At 37.2% G+C, this 22,551-nt stretch overlaps 1 long non-coding RNA gene across 1 annotated transcript in view; it reads left to right on the plus strand.

The window, feature by feature from the left end:
• Positions 1-1,271: 1,271 nt before the first annotated feature.
• LOC134536686 (uncharacterized) overlaps positions 1,272-22,551 on the plus strand; it is a 34,721-nt gene continuing 13,441 nt past the window's right edge. The window contains exon 1 of the long non-coding RNA XR_010075839.1: positions 1,272-1,415. This is a non-coding gene — a long non-coding RNA (uncharacterized LOC134536686). The remainder of the gene's footprint in view (positions 1,416-22,551) is intronic.

Consider the following 22,551-nt stretch of genomic DNA (forward strand, 5'->3'; position numbering starts at 1 on the left):
TGTGCCCCTTCTGTGTAACAACTAACCCCGCTCTGGGGCATGTTGTTACAAATTGCATAAAAGGAAAAAACCCGACTTTTTTCCACTCAAAAAAATTTTGTATTCAAGTTTATATTATTAAGTTTAAAGAAGAGACGTAAAGTTAATATGTACACTAAATATCATAGATATATCAGTATTTATTACTGATCAATTAATAAATATTCTAAAATTGTAACAACTAGCCCCAGTCTCCCCTACATCAGTGGAAAACTACCCATTATTCTGTTACACATAAAAAGTGGTACATTCTTAGTGTAAAATAACACCCGAAGTACTACTAAATAACCATAAAAAGGGTGTAAAATTACAAAATATAAGTACGGCTAAAAATACCCTAACAGTAAGTAATAATACACAAATGTATGTAATTTTACAACCACAACAGTATTTGTTAAAACACGTACATCAGTTCAAAACTACTCATTATTCTGTTACACTTAAAAAGTGGTACATTCGTAGTGTAAAATAACACAAGAATTGTGGTATTTAACCGTAAAATGGATGTAAAAAAATCGAAAGTACGGGTAAAAATATCCTTAGAATAAGTAATATTACACAAATTTATTTAATTTAACAACCACAACAGTCATTGTATTAAATAAAGCTGTAAAAATTTGCTAAAACTTAATATTGCACATAAATTATTATTATATGTATTTTTATAAATTAATATCCATTTGCTTTATAGTCCAAGCTGTTTTTCATTAGACACACACACACACACATATTAATAGCCAAATACAGCTAAGGAAGAGCTGCTGTCGTCAGCAGAATTTAGCACATTTGCAGAAGTCAAAGTACTGGTCCTAGGATTCAAAGATGTCTTTGTCATGCGGCCAACCATGCTTTTGGTTGGAGTGAAGCCAGTACAGCATCCAGACATCTTCACTGTTTGTCTTGCTAGAAGTGTTCCATTGATCGTGGAAGTAATCATGCGATTGCGCTTTGCAGTTTTCATGTCATTAACTTGGGAAAAAATTCTCTCTGCATCAGCATTGGCATGAGGTATAGACAAAACAGAGAGAGCCAAGTGAGGGAGCGCCTTGAACACATCATTCCCATGGTCATGCTTGAGCAAGAAGTCGCTGAAAGATAGCAGTGTGTGTGGCTGTGTAATCAGAGATCCCAGTCCTTGCATGTAGCACCGAAACTGTGTTATCTACTGCTCTTATTACACCGAGCTCTCTGTGGTAGTTCCGAGTGGTACCGTTTGGAGCGCTAAACGCTGCCGCAATTGTCGCCGTGAACGAGGAAGATTCTTCATTCCATTGTTGAAGCCCAAGAATAACCATGCGTCTCGTGTACGTCGGTCACGTGTACGTGTTGTGAATATTTTTTGTAGCACGAGGTATTGTGAAGTGGGGCAGCATAAGGTAGGCTATGTACTTATCAATTTCCTGTTTTTTTTATTTTTTTAAATTTTTTTTTTATTTGGGTACGTAGTATAGTGGTCACTGTGCTGAAGGTCTGTAACTACATTGTTTGCTAGTTTATTTATTTATTTTTTTCGTAATTGATATTGCGACGAGAAGCATTTGGCTTTATAAATAAGCCTTGTATAATAATTATGCCTATAGGCCTATTCGTCATTTTATTTTGGTTCTGGCGATAAAGCTTTGCAAAGCAATTATATTGTTGGTAACTGTGATAAAGGGGCTTTAATTAAAATAATTTTAAGAATGCAAACCGAAAGCTAGGTACGAGGTTTCTTAGTCTAATAATGTCCTGGTGTGCAATACATTGCCCGATAAATAAGTTACAGAGCATTTTGTGCAAAAAATTCGAATGCGGGGATAACATTTCAAATCACACTTTTAATTTAGGTATATAGCTTTAAATGAGTGCACAACAAATACTTAATATGAAAATTTAAGATAACGAATTAATCCTTCAATATTTATGCAAAAACTTTTGACCTATTGCATTTGCTATTTACCAGTCTATAGGACTTATAATTTTAGAATATTGAAAATATTGTTATTAAACATACTTAATGTTTTCCAAAATATATAATACAATTATTTAATATAGCATTGTATTTTAATTAAACAAGTTTAACTTACTACTGAAACGTTGGGTTTTATATATGTACATGTATATATATTTTTATTTATTATTATTTCAGTGCCTACCAACAGTCAAAGCATTTAACAGGTGGGCACTTAACAAATATTACATAAATGAATAACAATAACATACACAAAACAATGATAAACACAACAATAAAAATGGGACAACACAAACATAAACACATGACAAAAGACACATATAAGGCTAAATTTGTAAATTTTAAATTAATTTTTATCAATGAAATAACAATAAAACATTATTTACATCAGAAGTTATCTTAACTGCAAGAAAATTAAGAATTCAAAATGTCTTTCATTGAGATTTTTTCCCTTTGGAAAGGGTCTAAATCTTTCAAAATATCATTGCAATTATCAGTACACCGTTTTGATGGTACATTTTTTATGTGATACGTTCGAAAGGGCCGCATTGTTATATGATTGAATGAAGGAACTCGAATAACAATTTTGTTTAGTATTTCAGTGCTGTGGTAAACATTTTTAAAACAATTTATTACAAAAACAGTATCAGTAACTTTCCTTCTAAACTGCAGTGTATGCGTGTTCAGGATTTCAAGGGTTAAGTCGTAGTTAAAATTCTCTGAATTATCATCTATTAAATGTTTGTTATAAATGTATCTAAACAATTTCTTTTGTATATTTTCAAGTCTATTTGAGTCAGTGGTCGTTATAGAGTTCCAGATGACAGAGCCATACTCTAATCTCGATCTTACAAAGGTAAAATAAAGACTTATTACAGAATCAAGAGAGCTAGCCAAATAAGTTAAATATTTTATAAGCCCAATTATTTTGTTTGCACTTGCAATTAAATTATCCACGTGGTGATGAAAGTAAAATTTTGTATCTAGGAGAATACCTAGATCACTCATACAATAAGTTCTTCTGTATCATGTTGTTGTTTATTACAAAGTTAAAATTTTCTGTATATGTTTTCCTAGAATATGATATTATTTTAATATTTTTAAGATTTAATTTCATTCCGTTAGTTTGACACCACTTAGTTACATTATTTATATCTTCTTGCAACAATATACAATAACTTGGTGTTTTAATAGTAGGCCTACTATATATTACACGCATATATGTGTGTATATATACACACACATATATATACACACACACTTATACGTGTCTAGGGCCCCATTCGAGGACCTACTCCCTTTAGGTGAATCAGAGGACTCGGAAGCAACTGACCTGAGACAGTGTTTGCGAGGACAATCGTCTTAACAAGTGAACGAGAGGACCTTTCAATGCGAGGAACTACTGCAGTGTGGCTTCGAATGGTACCACTGTTGGTTTAATCGTTTCACTTGTCAATAATATGCACTTTTTAAATTTTTTTATTTGCGATTTCAGCAAAAATGCAGTTTATCATTACCGAATAAATGCTATATTTTTGCTAAAATAAAGTTTTTATAATCCTTGTTTTTAGTACTATGTAATCACGTGTGAATTAAAATTATTTTAATAAATTATGCAAATAAATTTTCTTTTGCCTATAAAGAAAGAAAATAAATTGCACACTTTTGGCTTGTTTCTTCAATTAATATAATATAAATATTTCCAGAAGTTATTTAAGCCTAATCCTAGATTGGAAAATTTAACATATATAATGTGATACTTTGTATTTTATAAATGATATCTAAAGTCGTATAATGGAAATCGGGAAACACTTGTGTTTTATCGCTTGCACAAGATTGAAAATAAATTCTTTGCTAAGCGGGGAAACAGTCTCGCAGCTTTGTCTTACAGGTGGTTGTGGCAAACGTCCACAGCATGTAAATATGTGTGACAAAGAAATATTTCCTGCGAAAATTGCCAGATATGTAAAAGTATGATGGATTTTTTAATTCATTAGCTTTGACCAGGGACGACGGGAAGGGGGGGAGGGGTGTTTATAGGGATCCATTCCTCCCCCCCTCCCTCCAAATGTGTGGAAATTTTTTTACTCGAGTTGCGTTTGTTATTTTAGCATTCAAAAATTAATAATATTTATAGCAGTACAATATTCAATGTTATATCATTAAAACAGCTAAAATAGACCCATTTTTAACCTAAAAAAAATTCCGGGGGAGGATCCCCGGACCACCCGCTTTATGACGACGGGTGAATAGCCAAATGTTTAATTACCCCCCCCCCCCCCCCCCAAAATAAAATCCTGGCTACGCCTTTGGCTAAGACTATTTTATGTACGTTGTTATAATAATCAAAACACGAAATACAAGCTCCATGAATGAATAGAGGCAAATTATTTCCAAACACATTTTAGTGTCGCGAACAATAAATTTGTTTGGTACCATAATTATTTTTGCTGTATTTTGTGTTAGTAAGCCTTGTGCATTTGAAGAGTTCGTGAGGATCTAATATCACACACTGCGCGCATTACAGTGAATATAAGGACGTCTTCAATTGTAACAGTCCAAACGAGGACCCTTACACATGTGTATTAGTAACCTTGTGTGTTTAAGGCGTTTGCGAGGATTTAATATCACACACTGCGCGCATTATAGTGAATATAAGGATGTCTTCAATTGTAACAGTCTAAACGAGGACCCTTACACATGTGTGTTAATAACCTTGTGTGTTTAAGGAGTTTGCGTGGACTTAATATCACAGACTGCGCGCATTACAGTGAATATATATAAAGACAACTTCAATTGTAACAGTCTAAACGAGGACCCTTACAAATGTGTGTTAGTAACCTTGTGTGTTTAAGGCGTTTGCGAGGATTTAATATCACACACTGCGCGCATTATAGTGAATATAAGGACGTCTTCAATTGTAACAGTCTAAACGAGGACCCTTACACATGTGTGTTAGTAACCTTTTGCGTTTAAGGCGTTTGCGAGGACTTAATATCACACACTGCGCGCATTACAGTGAATATAAGGACGTCTTCAATTTTAACATTCTAAACGAGGACACATTTCTTCGCAGCTTGGTTGCAAAGGATATCACCGGGACGTGTTTATATGACCCTCACTCAAGTCTCTCCCCATACCAGCCCTCCTTTTCGCTGAACTCACCCCATTCCCGTTATATTTTTGCTTGTATATGTCTCCGAGCAAGACGAAGTACAATCCTACAACTTTTAATTCGATAGTTGTGTGTGTGGAGGAGTATTTAGTTTGTCGGGTTTTCGTTTACACAAAGGCATCCCTATCATGGTCTGATAAGCGATATGCGACGTTTCCCTTCTTCGATGCCAGGGGAAGCGAGTGGCGTGGGTAAGTGTGGCGGTGCTGGGCTGCGTGGGCCGAGGTCACTGTGCCGGCAGTGAGGCTGGTGGGGTGCGGGGCTGCGACCCAAATAGCGATATAAAATGTAAAAGTTTTGGCGAATGACTAAATTTACCGGACACAGGCAGCACCCGGGCCTTATAACGCTTTTTTAATAAGTAATTTTATTTTATTTAGGTTCACTTAAAAAAATTGTTTTATTTTTTTTTTCCGCCCGTGTCCGTAGGCCGTTTGGGTGAGGGAGGCACAAGCCTCCCACCCCACTTCGTAAAGTTTTTCGCCGTGAGTCTGTGTACCGCGTGCAGTTTCATGTTTTAATTTCCTAGTTTCTCAGTTCGAAGCATCTACTAATTATCTGACGTCTTGTAAACCGAGATCAGTCATGGCTTCAAAAATAATTTAAACTGACATTTTGTAAATTTTGTAAAATTAATTTAATAATCAATATCTTCAGAAAATACAAATCTTTAATTTCACCACCGAAATAAACTTTCCACCTTCATCTTAAAAGAAAAGGTTTCGTCTGTGTTTTGTCAATCATGGCCGTCATGGCCGACCATTAAGAGGCCTATACAGACAGTCTTCAGGGCGTGATTGTAGGGCCTGTTGTTAAGAAGAATTTGCAGTTTCTCATTACAGATAAAACTGTCTTTTTTTTTTTGTGTATAGGGAAAGGATGAATGGGTCGATCTATAATTTTTATAGTGCTTTTTAAAATTCGTAACATAGGTAAAACTATTTCCGAATGTGTAGTTTTACGCAGCTTTTTTATGTATCGTGTGTAATGCATACAAAAAAGTAGACACACACAACGATAGAGTATTAATCGTTGATTAAAATGGTGTAAAAAATGCATAGGTCACCGCTGAAAATCTCCCAGATTTCTTCTACGACGAAATGCATTTCCGCAAATTTATTCTGCCGCGAAGTGTCTCCCTCGCGCGGCGTATTCTTCAGCCGTCGACTGGACCCGAGGTAGAGGTGGGTCGAAAAGTATCAACCTGATACTTTCGCACTGATACGCGCCTGTATCAGGAACGGCAAACGAGTACACTTGAAAAGTATCAGAGACTTTAGTATCAGTTCAGAATTCACCTGGAACAACACCACGGCCAATGAGCGCAGTACCCGATCGCAGATGACGGTCACTTGGGCGGAGCTTGTGAAAGGGGAGGGAGCAGGAACGACGAATAAGGGATAAAGAAGGGAAAGAATGTAGGGGAGGAAGCGCAGGGGAAGGCGTTGAAGCCTTGAAGGAGAGGCGCAAAGCGATATTGTTACAAGCAGGGCTGCCACTCATGGGTTTTTCCACCCAGATCTGGGTTTTTCCAAAGGTGTTTGGGTTTCTGGGTTTTTAAATAGTGAATTCCAACAATTCTAGGTTTTTTATACTTTTAATTATTTTTATACCTAAAACAATAATATAGGTAGTAGCTACTGTATCTGTTGCAATATCTGTTTGATAAATGCAAACAAGTCTATGTGTTTCACACACAAAAATACATATAACCACAAAACTAGTTTTCAAGAAGCTAAGTCGAATATTAAATTAGACACATTCTTCAAAGAGGCTTGTAGAACACAAAACCAATGCAACAATTAACCTTCAAACCAATCTTGTAGAATCAGACTCTGAATAAAGACTAACGTACATGATGCAGTTTTATAAAAACATTTACTGGTTTAAAGAATGCAGTGATGGTGTTTGTTTTGTCATGTATATATTTGTAGGTTTTTTTATATGTGCTGGTCCAAGAATTACTTATACAGCCATTTTGCTGCAGTGTAATTTTCTTGTATTGGTTGTATTTAACCGTTTTCAGTCTTGTAAGGTAATTGATTGTTTTATATTAAAACCAGTTATGTTTATATTTTTGAATTAGTACGCAAACATTTTCAACGATAGCATTTTAGACGCATCTGTGTTTTTTACCCATGTGTCTGGGTTTTTTTTTTAGGTTATCTAGGTTTTTCATGAATATCAGAGTGGCAGCCCTGGTTACAAGTCGTTTTGTTTATTGTCCTACTTCAAAGTACGCTCAGTGCGCAGTGCGTGCACCGTCTCGTTCAATAATAAAACTAATGAAATTTTAATATTAAAAAGTACATTAATACAAGATATAATATTTATATTTGTGCACCTAACAGCAATGAAAATGCAAATAAATTCTCAGTTGACACTAATAACAGATGTAATCAACATATGGACTTTCTTTTTTCGAAAACAATTAGTAACTAGTGTTTTTATACATTAAAAATTCACGATTTTATCAAAAATAAAAAATAAAAAACAGATAGGTACATTAGTGAGCATACTATATCAATGTTTACGTTTCAAATGTTTCTTCAGATTAGTCGATGATTTATAACTCAGTTTTTGTTTACACAAATTACAATTAGCAAACTCATTATTTTCCGTGAAAAAATTCCACACAAATGAAGTCTTTTTCGTGCACTTATCCATTCCTTATTTCACTATAAAAATACTAACTACAAAGCATGACAGCCCGCAACATGGTGATACACGGCCAGGATGAACTGCAGTGAATGTTGAACTTATTGATACTGGTTGTATCAGGCGGGCATGAGAGTATCAGAGGTAGAGAATTACCAGGCGTGATAAATAATGTATCAAATTCTCCTCCCGGTCGCACGGTCTGCGTACGCGGAGCTTTGTTGCCTCCTGGGACCGTCTGATACAGAAGTATCAGAAACTTGTAACATGGTACAATGCTGTATCAGTATCAGGTTGGGACAGATACCGAAAATTGCTGTAACAACCCACCTCTAACCCGAGGAGAGGAGCGAGCGGCTGCTGTGAAGGCAGAGGAGGGGAAGTTCGTCTGACGGCTGCTCGGTCGCCTTATCAGCGCGTCGGGGTATCGGATATCGCGATAAGCACATGTGTTCGCAGGAAAATAGTCTACCACTGAGGTCGCCTGGTTGGGAAGTAATAAACAAGCGCGACTCCAGAGAAGGGCGCAGGGAGCGATAGCTTCTTCCGAGCCCAAATTTTACTTCTTATTTCTTTGTAGGGAATATTAATGTTAACTTAAATACTTTTGTTAATGTGCTTAACTCTTCTTTCAATCAAAATTTGTACGAAAATACTACATTTCAGTATTTGAGACCATATGTTTTGTGAATATCCCAAGGACAATGTCATGATTATTAACTGCATACTTCTGTGTGTGAGAACCCTGTCCGAGAGGTCTTCCTGGAGCCGCCATTTGTAAATAATTCTAGGATTCAGGCAGTTATTCCCAGAGAAAACCTCAACCACGCTTTATATTAGCTTCACCTGTATGTTTGTATGTTTGTAACAGACTCCTTTGGGTGCGATTTTGACCCACTTTAAACGGTCAGATTTCATTCAAACTTTGTAGATTTATCGAGGACCGATGACAATATACTAATTTAATAAGATTATTCCATTATTTAATTTGCAAAATAAGATTTTTGTCAATTTATATAATTTTCATCTATAGTCGATAAGGCAGGAATTTATGTTAAAATTAATTTCCAACCATTATCTTAAGCAAATTTCTTTAATATTAATAAATTTCCGAATACCAAAGAGAATTTTTAATTCAACAAAATAAGCAGGAATTTAAATTTACAATTTTTTGAAGAAAGAGCCTTGTTTGCTGTTGTAATGAATGGTGATTGAGTTACCTATTAATTTTGTTCTAATAAAAATAATAGTTTAAAAAACTAAAAATACGCTTTTATAAATAAACTATACTTAATAGTAGAAAATAATTAATAGTTCAAAAAACTTAAAAACATGCTTTGTATAAAAAACCAAACTAATAAATATCAATTATAACAAAAAATTTATTTTAATAAGTTTTTATTAAGAAGAGTGAAAATTTTTATTAAATATAAATTAATAATAGTATAAATAAGAAAAAATTACACACAAACTTGACTCTTTCCGCAGTACATTAAAGATTTAAACATTTATAATAAACACTTGGGCAGGTGGTGCTCGAGCCACCGATTACGAATAATAGCTTTTAATCTAGAATTAATTGCATAGCATAATTTTAACGAAGCAGCAATTAGATGCACGAGTTTAAATATCTAAATTAAGTAATAGGGATAATTACATATGGAGCCTAATGAAAAGCTTCATTAATAAAGCAGAGAAAATACCACCGCTTAAATGATTACAATTTTTCATAAATACGATGTAACCTGCAGTTCTCAGTATTTTAGCAAACAAAAAATAGGGTATCATTATTTTTAACAATTTTATATGTTAATGTAGTAAATTTTCTACTTACCAATATTTTTACAAAATAAAATATATTTAAGTTAACTAGTTTATCTTCATCGTATGAAGTTAGTGTACTGATGCACTATTTTGGGAGAATTTCCTTTAAATTTCATACTGTTGTGTCCATAAATTTAGGCTGTACATTGATAATGGAATGTATAGATGTGTAAGTGGATCAGTCATCAAACTGTAACTGCATAGAAGTATGTGTTAAGAGTGGGATAAATAGCTACTAGAAATTCCAGCTGCCTGATATTGTACCTTAGGCCGATATTGCTCTGAGTCCCTCGCGATAGGCGACACTTTACAGTCCCACGATAAGGACCGAAAAGGGTGGGGTGGCACTGCGAGGCAGTTGGATTTAGTTTTCCTTGCTGTCGCTGTGATAGCTCGGGATATAAGAATGGAAGTTCATTTATAAATGGCGATAACAAACGCACGTTTTGTAAAAGGTAATGCTCGTGGTAAATTGCATTTGTCTGTGCGAAGAAAACGGATTAGAGGTAAAAATCTAGCAAATTGGAGGGAGAAAAATAAGTAAGTACACACATTATTTATAGTATTCATGGGTCGTTTTCGTTGCATAGCTTCAGGCAGTGTTATTAATAAAAACATGTTTTTTGTAACCTTGATTTAAGGTTAAAGGAAAGCACAAAGACTGAAGAAAGTACGCCAATTGCAGAAACTACATCTGAGAATGCTAAAAGCAAGAAGAAATCTACGTTATGAATAGTTTATATTGTGTATTTTATTTTGTAATAAAGGAAAAACCTTTTTACTTCAGTTACTACTATTCATAAATATATATGTGTTATATATGTGATACATTATATATAAAATACATTTTAGTGTTAAATGGGATACAAACAAGAGATACTTTTATATGCTACGTAATGAAACAACATTGTAACCCTTCTTTACCTATTACCCTTACAGCAGGGAACCTAACCTTCACAAATGCCCCAAGAGGACTAAATCAAAGGGAAAGAAAAGGTTACATTAAACAAAACAAAGAGCAGAGCTCAGTGGTATAAATATATTTTGATTATTTTGCAAACAACTACTAATATTCGCATCTCAACAGCGCTCAAATACAAAAATGGCTTTACTACAGCAATCAGAGTAAACTTAATAATATCAAAATTCAGGTACAAGGCAAAAACTGTTATAGGGGTGGATAGAGTTTTCTTTTTGTAGTGGGTTCACAGGCTTCACCACAAGTTCAACGTTGTTCATGAGCTCTTACTCCATTTTCATACACCAAATACAATAACAATTTACCTGACAAAAATTTTAAAATACTATTATATTTCCGACTATCCCACCCCGAGAGCTCTCCTATAACAAGTCCAGACACTCTAAACAATAATTTAATTGTGGTAATCTACCAACAGTATGACTATATAGTTCTATAAAATTTTATATAATAGACAGAATTATTTTAACAAAAGACGAGCATGAATAAAATATATTATCTATCGTACATTTAACATTCAATAAAACATGTATGGTAATAGTTTATATCTGACCATAATTTATCAGTGCTCTATTATTTTAATCTCTTACAGCTCATAAAGCTTCATACCACTCAAAGTATCAACAATATAAATATATAGTTCTATAAAAAATTTATATAATAAACACGATATAACAAAATTATAATCTCACTAATCACGCGTGGCAGCCTCAGATGAGCATGAATAAAATATTTTAGCTATCGTACATTTAACATTCAATAAAACGTCTATGGTAATAATTTATACTTGGCCATAATTTATCAGTTCTCTATTATTTTAATTTCTTACAGCTCATAAAGCTTCAAACTACTCAAAGTATCAACAATATAAATATATAGTTCTATAAAAATTTATATAATAAACACGATATAGCAAAATTATAATCTCACTAATCACGTATGGCAGGCTTTATAACTGCCAACTTCATTACAACCATATTAGCTCCAGGAAATCATAAGTTCTCGATTGAGATAAGCATAGAACCACAGGTCTATTTTAGTTGCACTCCAACCTACGGTGGCGGGCAGCATGCCAACAATAAAATGCCTAAAATATTTCCGGCAAAACTTAAATCACCAAAAATTCTAGAACTTATTAAAGGAATCTAGTACGATTTAATTCAAAAAGTCACGCGGTTTCCTCTCTCACACAACCCTTAGGCATATAACATTCAAATCCTTTTTAATATCTCATAACTTCTTACTAGCTCTTCGCCATCCACAGGGACTCAAAGAAAAAATATTTTTCAAGACTCACCCCTTCAGTTGCCATCACGAACAGGACGACGCACAGTATAAATAATTTAAAAAGGCCATTTAAAAGAAAAGATCACTACACCACCACAATTTAAGGACATCTGCTCAGCTGGGACGCCGACTGCAACCACCAACTCTCGAACCAGCTGCATTCCATACGACGAACCATTTAAACTTCGTGGAATTTCGGTCGCTCAGCTAATGACGAAACTTCATTTCTTCCCAAATTTCATTTAAAAAAAAAAATCCGTCGAGACGATCTATTCCCTTCCTCCGCAATAAACAGGTAAAATCAAATCGTAGACCAAATTTAAGTTTATAAAATGTTGTCCTCCTCCTGTGCCAGCTGCTCAAGTTGAATCGGTAGACTCGTCTCACACCTTTTCGCTCATTCCACAACCCGCCATGTGGTGTCGAACTCCCAAAAAAATATTACATAAAAATTTTTCATAACTTCTTAAAATAATTTTCTCACACGCGCCGAAGCTTACTCGTATTTAGAAAAGAAAATACCACTATTATCTTGTCATAAAAATTTTAGCCACAGCTCAATCGTAGCTTCTTCTCCTCATAACTAGCCCGGGTCTATGCTGATATTTCCCTCGGCGTTGCGTTGTCCAGCATAAACGCGCTGAAATGTCTCTTCTCCTCTCGTCCACGAATTACACGTAAATCAAGTAAAGTGAAAATCATTTCTTGAAGACGTGAAGTGCCTTATTCACCGGAGGTACCTATCATAGACCCACACTGACCGTCTGGCTCCACTGTCGACTCACTAGTCCCCTATCCTCTTCTCTCCCCTCTGTCCAGCGCTGTGCTCGACCGGTCGCTTACCGCGCATGCGCGGTAGCTAATTTCAACAGTCCACCGCCCGCAGCGCTGCACGGATAAGCCCGTCTGCTAGCGTACAACTCTCGAGCAAAACACTACTAGATGGCGCGATAAGTCACACCTTCCGACAATGCGCTGACACGAACAAAAAAAAATTTGTGACGCCGTCACAGGCGTCACAGCCACCCCTCCTAAACCGTCCCCCGCCGGCGGGACAAATAGAGAAGGAGAACACAACATACAACCACCTTCAACAACCAGAAGAATATTCACTCACAAGGAGAGAATAACGACTGCTGAGAAACTCCAGAAGGTAAACCCTAACCTAACAACAAAAACATGGGATATAAAAGCAAGAATCCTAAACATTGACAATCACTAGTTACTGAGAAGAGACAAACTTTTTCACTGCAGAAACATGTGCCTTCTTAATAATGAACCCCTTATCAGGATCTCCCAAGCTCACAGTGACCGGCGTAAGGAACGAAAGCACTCGGTAAGGACAATCATTTGCAGGGCTCAACTTACTGCTAATAAAATCAACCTTTTTACTTAACACGACCCTCCTGCATACCACTAAATCGCCTTTCTTGATTTCTGACTCTATCCTTCCTTTGTTATACTTCTTCGCCATCACAGCGCGCGCCTTCTCTAGAGCCTGATCCGTTTCCATCCAGATCTCTTCCAACTCCTTTCCAGAATTTTCCAAACACTCTGGGTGAATTCCCCAGATACTCAACAAGGGGTGTGGCAACTGCCGCCCAAACATAACCAAACTGGGCGATTTACTCGTAGCACCAAGTATTACAGAGTTCAGGGCAACATTAAGAGAAGACAACTCTGATTCCCAGGCTCTTTGATTTCTATGGTGGATAATGGTCAGCGCCACTTTCACCATCTTGTTTACCCTCTCTACCAGATTTGGACAAGGAGAGTAGGGGCTTGTGTGCACCTGCTTGATCCCCCAACGGAAACACATATTTCTCATAGTTGAAGAGGTGAAGTATGTAGCATTATCTGAAACGAGGATCTCCGGACTCCCAAAAATTTTCCATACCTCATTTTCCAACTTAGTACTGACCAAAATGGCCTTCATGTCTCTTAATGAAACAGAATCACGAACCGGGAAAAAGCATCCACCAGAATAAGTATGCAGTTCATCCCTTTGCTAGACCTAGGCCAAAGATATCGATAAACACCCGTTCCCAAACTCTTCGAGGGGTTTGCACGGAGTACTGCCCTACCTTGCTATTTAGCGGTTGTTTAGCTAACTGGCAGTGTTTACATTCCTTAACATACTTCCTCACCTCCTCGTGCATATCGTCCCAGAAAAACTCTTGCCTAATCTAGCTCTCAGTCTTTTTAATTCCCATGTGCGCTCCCACCACGGAATCATGAAAATAACGAAGAAGCATTTCCCTAATAGCCCTAGGGCCCATACACTCTTCTTCCCCTTCCTATTCACATGGTGGATGATGTCTCTCTGTAAAATGTAATCATTTGTATCTCCCTTCTCTATTTTTGATCTCAACTCTCGGCCTTCCTCATCCTCCTGTTGCCATCTAGCTATATCCACAAAGGACTGGGGAATAGTATGAATTGCCAAGCACCTACCCTCTTCTTGCTTCTGCTGTTCCTTTTCCCAGACTGCACAGGCTTTCTCTACTTCTCCTTCCTGGTCCCCCTTCTTCTCAACTTCGAACTCCCCTGGATCATACATCCGTGAAATTGCATCGGCTACCCCGTTGTTACTACCCTTGACGTGTGCGATCTTAAACCGGAACCTGTATAACCGCATAATCCAGCGCCCAACTTTACCCAGCTGTCTGGGGTGTGAGAATAACCAGGTAAGCGCTTGATTATCTGTAAGCAAGTGAAACTCTGTATGTTCGAGGTAGTTTGAAAAAAGTTCCATTCCAAAAATGCACACGAGAGCTTCTTTTTCATAGCTGCTATACATCTGTTCGCACCTGTTCAACGCTCTTCCGGCATAGGCAACTGGTCTTAAATTTCCATTCTCTCCTTGCAACAATACCGCCCCTAATGCTAAGCTACTAGCATCTACTTGAAGTATGAACGCCTGGTCGAAATTAGGCAGTCTGAGAACTGGAGGATGCGAAATAGCGTACTTCAAATCCTCAAAAGCCTTTTGCTGTTCACTACCCCACACGAAATCAACATCTTTTTTCTTTAATGAGTTCAAGGGAGCACATCATTCCGCATAGTTTGAAATAAATTTCGAAAAATATCCTAGCATTCCCACAAAACGCATCACCCCTTTCACATTCTTGGGAACAGGAAAATTTATGATCGGCCCTATCTTTTCCAGATCCATCACCAGGTTACCACCTGTCACGAGAAAACCCAGGAACCTCACCTGTTGTTTGGCCCAAACCACCTTCTCGGGGTTGACTGTAAATCCGGCAAACCTTAACTTCTTCAATACCTTCTCTACATGGACCAAATGCTGTTCAAAGGTCTCCGAAAATACCAAAATATCGTCTAGAAAAGATACAAGGAAGTCAAACTGGTACTCCTCTAGCAAGGAGTGCAGAATTCTCGAGAGGCTCTGTCCCCCGAAATTTACGCCAAAACGCACCCTTTCCCATTCATAGTGTCCCCATGGAGTGACGAATCCTGTATACTTACAGCTTGCTTTATCCAAAACACATAAATCGAAAACCGTAAAGTATCTCCCTTTACTGAGATACTGGAATAGAACTTTGATGTTGGGCAATGGGAACGGGTCCACCTTAACCTTTCGATTCAGAAGCCGGTAGTCGAGGACGAGTTCGTACTTTCCAGGCTCTTTCTTCTTAACCAAGAAGGCAGGCGATGCATACGGAGATAAAGTTCGTTTGATGATTTTCTGTTCTTCTAAATCACAGATTATTTCTTTAAAAGCCAACAGCTTAGGAGAACACTGGTATGGTTTGCATTTCACGGGTTCTTCGTCGCTGACTTTAATTTGGTATGGTAGCAATTCACACTTTCCTAGCCTTGAAGTTAGAACATCAGGAAAAGCCTCAATAACTTTCTGGATTTGCTGTTCTTCTTTCTGGCTCAACCTTCCCTCCTCGACCTGTATTCGAGAACAATTTTCTTTCTTGGACCTCTTCTCCACGACCTCTATAACAAAATCCTTATCAAAATCAAATGTGAGCTGGTGGTTGCCGCAGTTGAGAATCGCTCGAGTCTCTTCAAGAAAATCAAGTCCCAAGATCACATCACTAACCAGTTCAGGGAGAATCCAAAACCTCCGTGTCCAAGAGAATTTCGCGATTTTAAAATGCATTAAAAATAAAACCTTGACTTGATAACTTTCCCCATTTGCAACTTGCAACACGAACCCCTTTCCTACTTGCACCCGGGTCTTCAATTCCGGCATCATCCCCACAAGTTTACTGACAAAATGTTGGCTGACAAAGCTGGCACTAGCCCCTGTGTCTACCATAGCTTGGAACTTATTCTCACCCACTTGAATATCTACCCAAAAACTTCTATACCTTTTCCCCCAGACTTGGCTTTAATTACGGCGACTTGCCCTCCGTCCTCATTCTCTGAAATTTTCTCTGCTTTACTTGGCTCCCTTACATTTCGATTTTGCCACCCCTTTACTACTTGCCCCTCTTGTCCACCCTCAAAGTCTCTCTTCACTTCTCCATCCCTTCTCATCCTGTCATCAGCAGACTTAATCCGACAATCCTTGACCAGATGCCCCATTTTTCCACAATGAAAACATATCTTAGTTTCACGTTTATGATTCCAACAGTCCCTCGAAGAATGCCCCGGTTTGTAGCAATTACTACAAACTCCCCTTTTTGGATACCAAGGAACACTTTCCTGAGCACTCCTAACATCTCTTGTGGATGGAACCTTTCCCTCATTCATTCCACCAGTTTGCTCATCGTAGACCCTACACGTATACACCAGATTGTCGACTTGTATGGCCCAGGATCCCAATTCCTCGTCGTTTCTTGGGCGATTGATGAAAGCACATTGTGGCCGCACCCCTGGATCCATATTATCTATAACCCACGCGATGAGATCCTCAGTACTCCTACTCACCCCCAAGGCTGTAGCATTTTCTTTAAGAGATTGGATGTACTCAACCATGCGCTCCCCCTTGCATTGAAAGCGACGGATGCAACAGTTGATGAGATCTTTTTCTCTTACAGGACACATCACCCTCCATAACCTACTCTTCACCTCATTCCAAGACTCTTTCTTCTCGACCCCTTCTAGCATTAACTCCAGTACTAAACCGGAACATTTGGATAATAGACCTTGAAGCAGATCCACGTCCGACTCCCATAATAGACTGCGCTTCACCTTATCGACCTCTATGATGAACTGCAAAATGGTGGTTGGCTCGTAACTATGCAAGGAAGGAATATTTTTCATGGATGATAATGGTAACGCCAAATTTGCGTCCCCCCTCATGGACCTGCCACCCCTGTCTTCTTCATCTTGCTCCACCTTATTTCCCTTTAAATACTTAACAAACTTTTTCCTCAGTGAATCTATATCTTCTGACTCATCGACATCAAAACCCGCAGCTGTCAAATTTACCTTAAGCTCTGCCTTGCTTAACTTCTGAATCCACGCAGTGAGCATGGCGAGTGCTATAAATACCCACAACCGTAGGTCACAGAAATACCAAAAACATACACCACTAAGACTACTGCTCTAACGAGCAGAGTGGTGCAGCCTGTAACCCTTCTTTACCTATTACCCTTACAGCAGGGAACCTAGCCTTCACAAATGCCCCAAGAGGACTTAATCAAAGGGAAAGAAAAGGTTACATTAAACAAAACAAAGAGCAGAGCTCAGTGGTATAAATATATTTTGATTATTTTGCAAACAACTACTAATATGCGCATCTCAACAGCGCTCAAATACAAAAATGGCTTTACTACAGCAATCAGAGTAAACGTAATAATATAAAAATTCAGGTACAAGGCAAAAACTGTTATAGGGGTGGATAGAGTTTTCTTTTTGTTGTGGGTTCACAGGCTTCACCACAAGTTCAACGTTGTTCATGAGCTCTTACTCCATTTTCATACACCAAATACAATAACAATTTACCTGACAAAAATTTTAAAATACTATTATATTTCCGACTATCCCACCCCGAGAGCTCTCCTATAACAAGTCCAGACACTCTAAACAATAATTTAATCGTGGTAATCTACCAACAGTATGACTATATAGTTCTATAAAATTTTATATAAAAGACAGAATTATTTTAACAAAAGACGAGCATAAATAAAATATATTATCTATTGTACATTTAACATTCAATAAAACATGTATGGTAATAGTTTATATCTGACCATATTTTATCAGTGCTCTATTATTTTAATCTCTTACAGCTCATAAAGCTTCATACCATTTAAAGTATCAACAATATAAATATATAGTTCTATAAAAAATTTATATAATAAACACGATATAACAAAATTATAATCTCACTAATCACGCGTGGCAGCCTCAGATGAGCATGAATAAAATATTTTAGCTATCGTACATTTAACATTAAATAAAACGTCTATGGTAATAATTTATACCTGGCCATAATTTATCTGTTCTCTCTTATTTTAATCTCTTACAGCTCATAAAGCTTCATACCACTCAAAGTATCAACAATATAAATATATAGTTCTATAAAAATTTATATAATAAACACGATATAGAAAAATTATAATCTCACTAATCACGTATGGCAGGCTTTATAACTGCCAACTTCATTACAACCATATTAGCTCCAGGAAATCATAAATTCTCGATTGAGATAAGAATAGAACCATAGGTCTATTTTAATTGCACTTCAACCTACGGTGGCGGGCAGCATGCCAACAATAAAATGCCTAAAATATTTCCGGCAAAACTTAAATCACCAAAAATTCTAGAACTTATTAAAGGAATCTAGTACGATTTAATTCAAAAAGTCACGCGGTTTCCTCTCTCACACAACCCTTAAGCATATAACATTCAAATCCTTTTTAATATCTCATAACTTCTTACTAGCTCTTCACCATCCACAGGGACTCAAGGAAAAAATATTTTTCAAGACTCACCCCTTCAGTTGCCATCGGGAACAGGACAACGTACTGTATAAATAATTTAAAAAGGCCATTTAAAAGAAAAGATCACTACACCACCATTATACAATTTAAGGACATCTGCTCAGCTGGGACGCCGACTGCAACCACCGACTCTCAAACCAGCTGCATTCCATACGACGAACCATTTAAACTTCGTGGAATTTCGGTCGCTTAGCTACTGACGAAACTTCATTTCTTCCCAAATTTCATTTTTAAAAAAAATCAGTCGAGACGATCTATTCCCTTCCGCCGCAATAAACAGGTAAAATCAAATCGTAGACCAAATTTAAGTTTATAAAATGTTGTCCTCCTCCTGTGCCAGCTGCTCAAGTTGACTCGGTAGACTCGGCTCACACCTTTTCGCTCATTCCACAACCCGCCATGTGGTGTCGAACTCCCAAAAAAATATTACATAAAAATGTTTCATAATTTCTTAAAATAATTTTCTCACACGCGCCGAAGCTTACTCGTATTTAGAAAAGAAAACAACACTATTATCTTGTCACAAAAATTTTAGCCACAGCTCAATCGTAGCTTCTTCTCCTCATAACTAGCCCGGGTCTATGCTGATATTTCCCTCGGCGATCGAGGCCTCGACTGGGGGTTAACTGCGCTGCATTTCCCCGCACGAGCCTCGCGTTGCATTGTCCAGCATAAACGCGCTGAAATCTCTATTCTCCTCTCGTCCACGAATTACACGTAAATCAAGTAAAGTGAAAATCATTTCTTGAAGTCGTGAAGTGCCTTATTCACCGGAGGTACCTATCATAGACCCACACTGACCGTCTGGCTCCACTGTCGACTCACTAGTCCCCTTTCCTCTTCTCTCCCCTCTGTCCAGCGCTGTGCTCGACCGGTCGCTTACCGCGCATGCGCGGTAGCTAATTTCAACAGTCCACCGCTTGCAGCTCTGCACGGATAAGCCCGTCTGCTAGCATACAACTCTCGAGCAAAACACTACTAGATGGCGCGATAAGGCACACCTTCCGACAACGCGCGGACACGAACAAAAAAAAATTTGTGACGCTGTCACAGGCGTCACAGCATGATAGCTTTGAAAACTTGTAATATTGTTATGTATATTATCAATTTGTATGTAACCACGAGGTAAACTATTATAACTTATGTATTTTGTTTACAAATCAGCTTTACAGTTTTGTGTAATTATTCGTATTTTGTGCTGTGCTTATAGTGTTGGAACTGCTAAATCTGTAAAACTTAACCTGCAATAAATGTCTTTCAAAGTAATATCCCATGGTATATTTAGTTCATTTCATTTTTATACAACTTTTTTCATTTGGTTGAAAATATTATGTATGCCAAGTGACCTAAAAGCAACTAAAAATTATTAATTGTATATCCACAATCCAGTTAAATATTTGTAAATAAACAGTACTATAAAATATATATGTGCAAAGAATGCTCTAGGAATAGTGTAAATGAGGTGGACGCGAATACAATGACAAGAGAAATGCAGAGTAACCCGACAAGACATGTGTTATCGAAAACCAGACCTTCCTCTATACCCCTTCAACACATTCGTCAACAAGGTGCAGATAACAGCGGGAACCCGACCACTTTAATGGCGAGGATTATCTACAGCGCTCGGGTCTTCCTGAAGGGATGGAATAAAAGTGTCCTATCTCCAAACAGTGAAGTGGAAAATTTTCGGCTCAATCATGAATGTGCAGTGACTTACGCGTGTGCAAGTAATTCGCAATTGTATGAAGATAATTATTTCAAAAAATCATATACTATAAAATAATGTTACATGTAAATCGTTCAGTTTTTACATTTTTGTTATTCCGATTACTTTATTTTATGCAAGTTGTCAATTTACGCTAATATAAACCTTTTTACTAATTAATTTTGCTTATTAACAACAACATTAACCGCATTCTGACAACTGGGATCGGTCATTATACCTTTCCTCAATGATGTGTAAAAATCTCATTCATCTGAGTAGTATATAATAGCCGGTCCTGAAACTGGCTTCTGGCTGTGGTGCCTGTGGTGCCGATCGCCATCTTGGATTGTGACGTCACGGCGGCCATCTTGGATGACCTTGACCTTGACCTTTGACCTTGACCTGGAATTTGATCCTCAAAAATCGCCAAAAATGACCAAAATTGGGCAAAAATTGCCCAAAATTCCTCAAAAATCGCCAAAATTTCAATTTTTTTGAAAAAAATTTCCGCCAAAAAATCTCAAATAATTCCACAGTTCAAAAATTAGGATTTCGAAAATCCTCAAAAGTCGCTTTGCCCTAGAAAAAACGAAAACTCCTAAAAGCGGCTTAAAACTCCTAAGAGCTAGCCGCTTATAAGCCGCCGACCTTGAAAATAAGGATGTCATGGCAGCCATATTGGATGATGATGTCACCGTTGCAAATTTTGTTACGGCCGCCATCTTTAACTTTTTTATTTATTATCCGATTTTAATGAAAAAAAATTTAAAAATTTATAAAAAATCCATTTAATAAAAATTTAATAAAATATTTATAATAAATGTACTTTACGACACGGAGCTCAGAGTCCTCGGTTCGAACCCGGTGAGGGCAAAAAAAACTAAAAATGACATCCGATCCTTCCCTCGTGGAGGGCGCTGGCATACTGACTCCCACCACTTTTTTCAAAGCATATATATCGACAGTGAGCATGACATCACATCCGCCATCTTGTCTTCGTCCGCTGGAGTCCACCATCTTGTTTTCGTCTGCTAGAGTGTGCTGACGTCATGTTAATATATTGTTCTGTTCTCCATACCTTTAACCTTGTATATTAACATTAAACTTTGACCTTGACCTTGAACTTTGACCTTGACCTTGAACTATGACCTTGACCTTTGACCTTGACCTTGAAATTTGACCTTGACCTTGGCCTTTGACCTTGAGCTTGAACTTTGACCTTGACCTTGAAATTTGACTTTGACCTTGACGTCCATCATGGATTCGACATTTTATGTTCAGTACATGCTACCAGGAACTACCACATGCTAGTGGTCATTGCCATCATCTTGTTTTCGTCTGCTGGAGGGGTATCCATATTGTGTGTACTCGTCTTACCAAAATGTTAGTTTTATTCTAACCTGTTACAGTGCAGTAATCATTTATTATTACCGAGGTGGCCGCCATCTTGAAATTTGGCCGCCATCTTGAAATCATGTAATTATTTAGCTAGAAATGCGGGAAAAATTCCAAAATTCATCAAAAAAATCACTCATTAATTTACATATTGAATCGATGGATCCCTGTCCACGGTTCGATTCTTGACCAGTGACAGTTGTAACTAAATATTAAATAAATTTTAGATTCTCTTTTCCATTACCTTTCACAGAGTTTATTAATCATTCGCTCTACGAAAATCAACTCAAGTCAATATTCCTCACCAACGAATTAATACAATACCGCTATGCATTACATGAAAGTCTAATTGTTCAATAATCGGAATAACCTATAAGCCGTTCATGTACAAAGCCACACATATAGATCAATTGTCTTCAGTCCATGAGACCGAGTCATGTAATTAGCAGTCGTATAGGCTAGAAATTTCAGGACCGCATGACCTTCGTCGTTATCTAATTATATACAATTAATCCATCGTGACATTTTTTTATACATACTAAGGGACTAAGTGACCTTGAAAAATATTTTAGTAACACCAAGAGGTTTTAAACTAGTAAATATTCAATC

This window comes from Bacillus rossius, chromosome 11 (genome assembly GCF_032445375.1).
Source record: "Bacillus rossius redtenbacheri isolate Brsri chromosome 11, Brsri_v3, whole genome shotgun sequence".
Taxonomy (NCBI): domain Eukaryota; kingdom Metazoa; phylum Arthropoda; class Insecta; order Phasmatodea; family Bacillidae; genus Bacillus; species Bacillus rossius.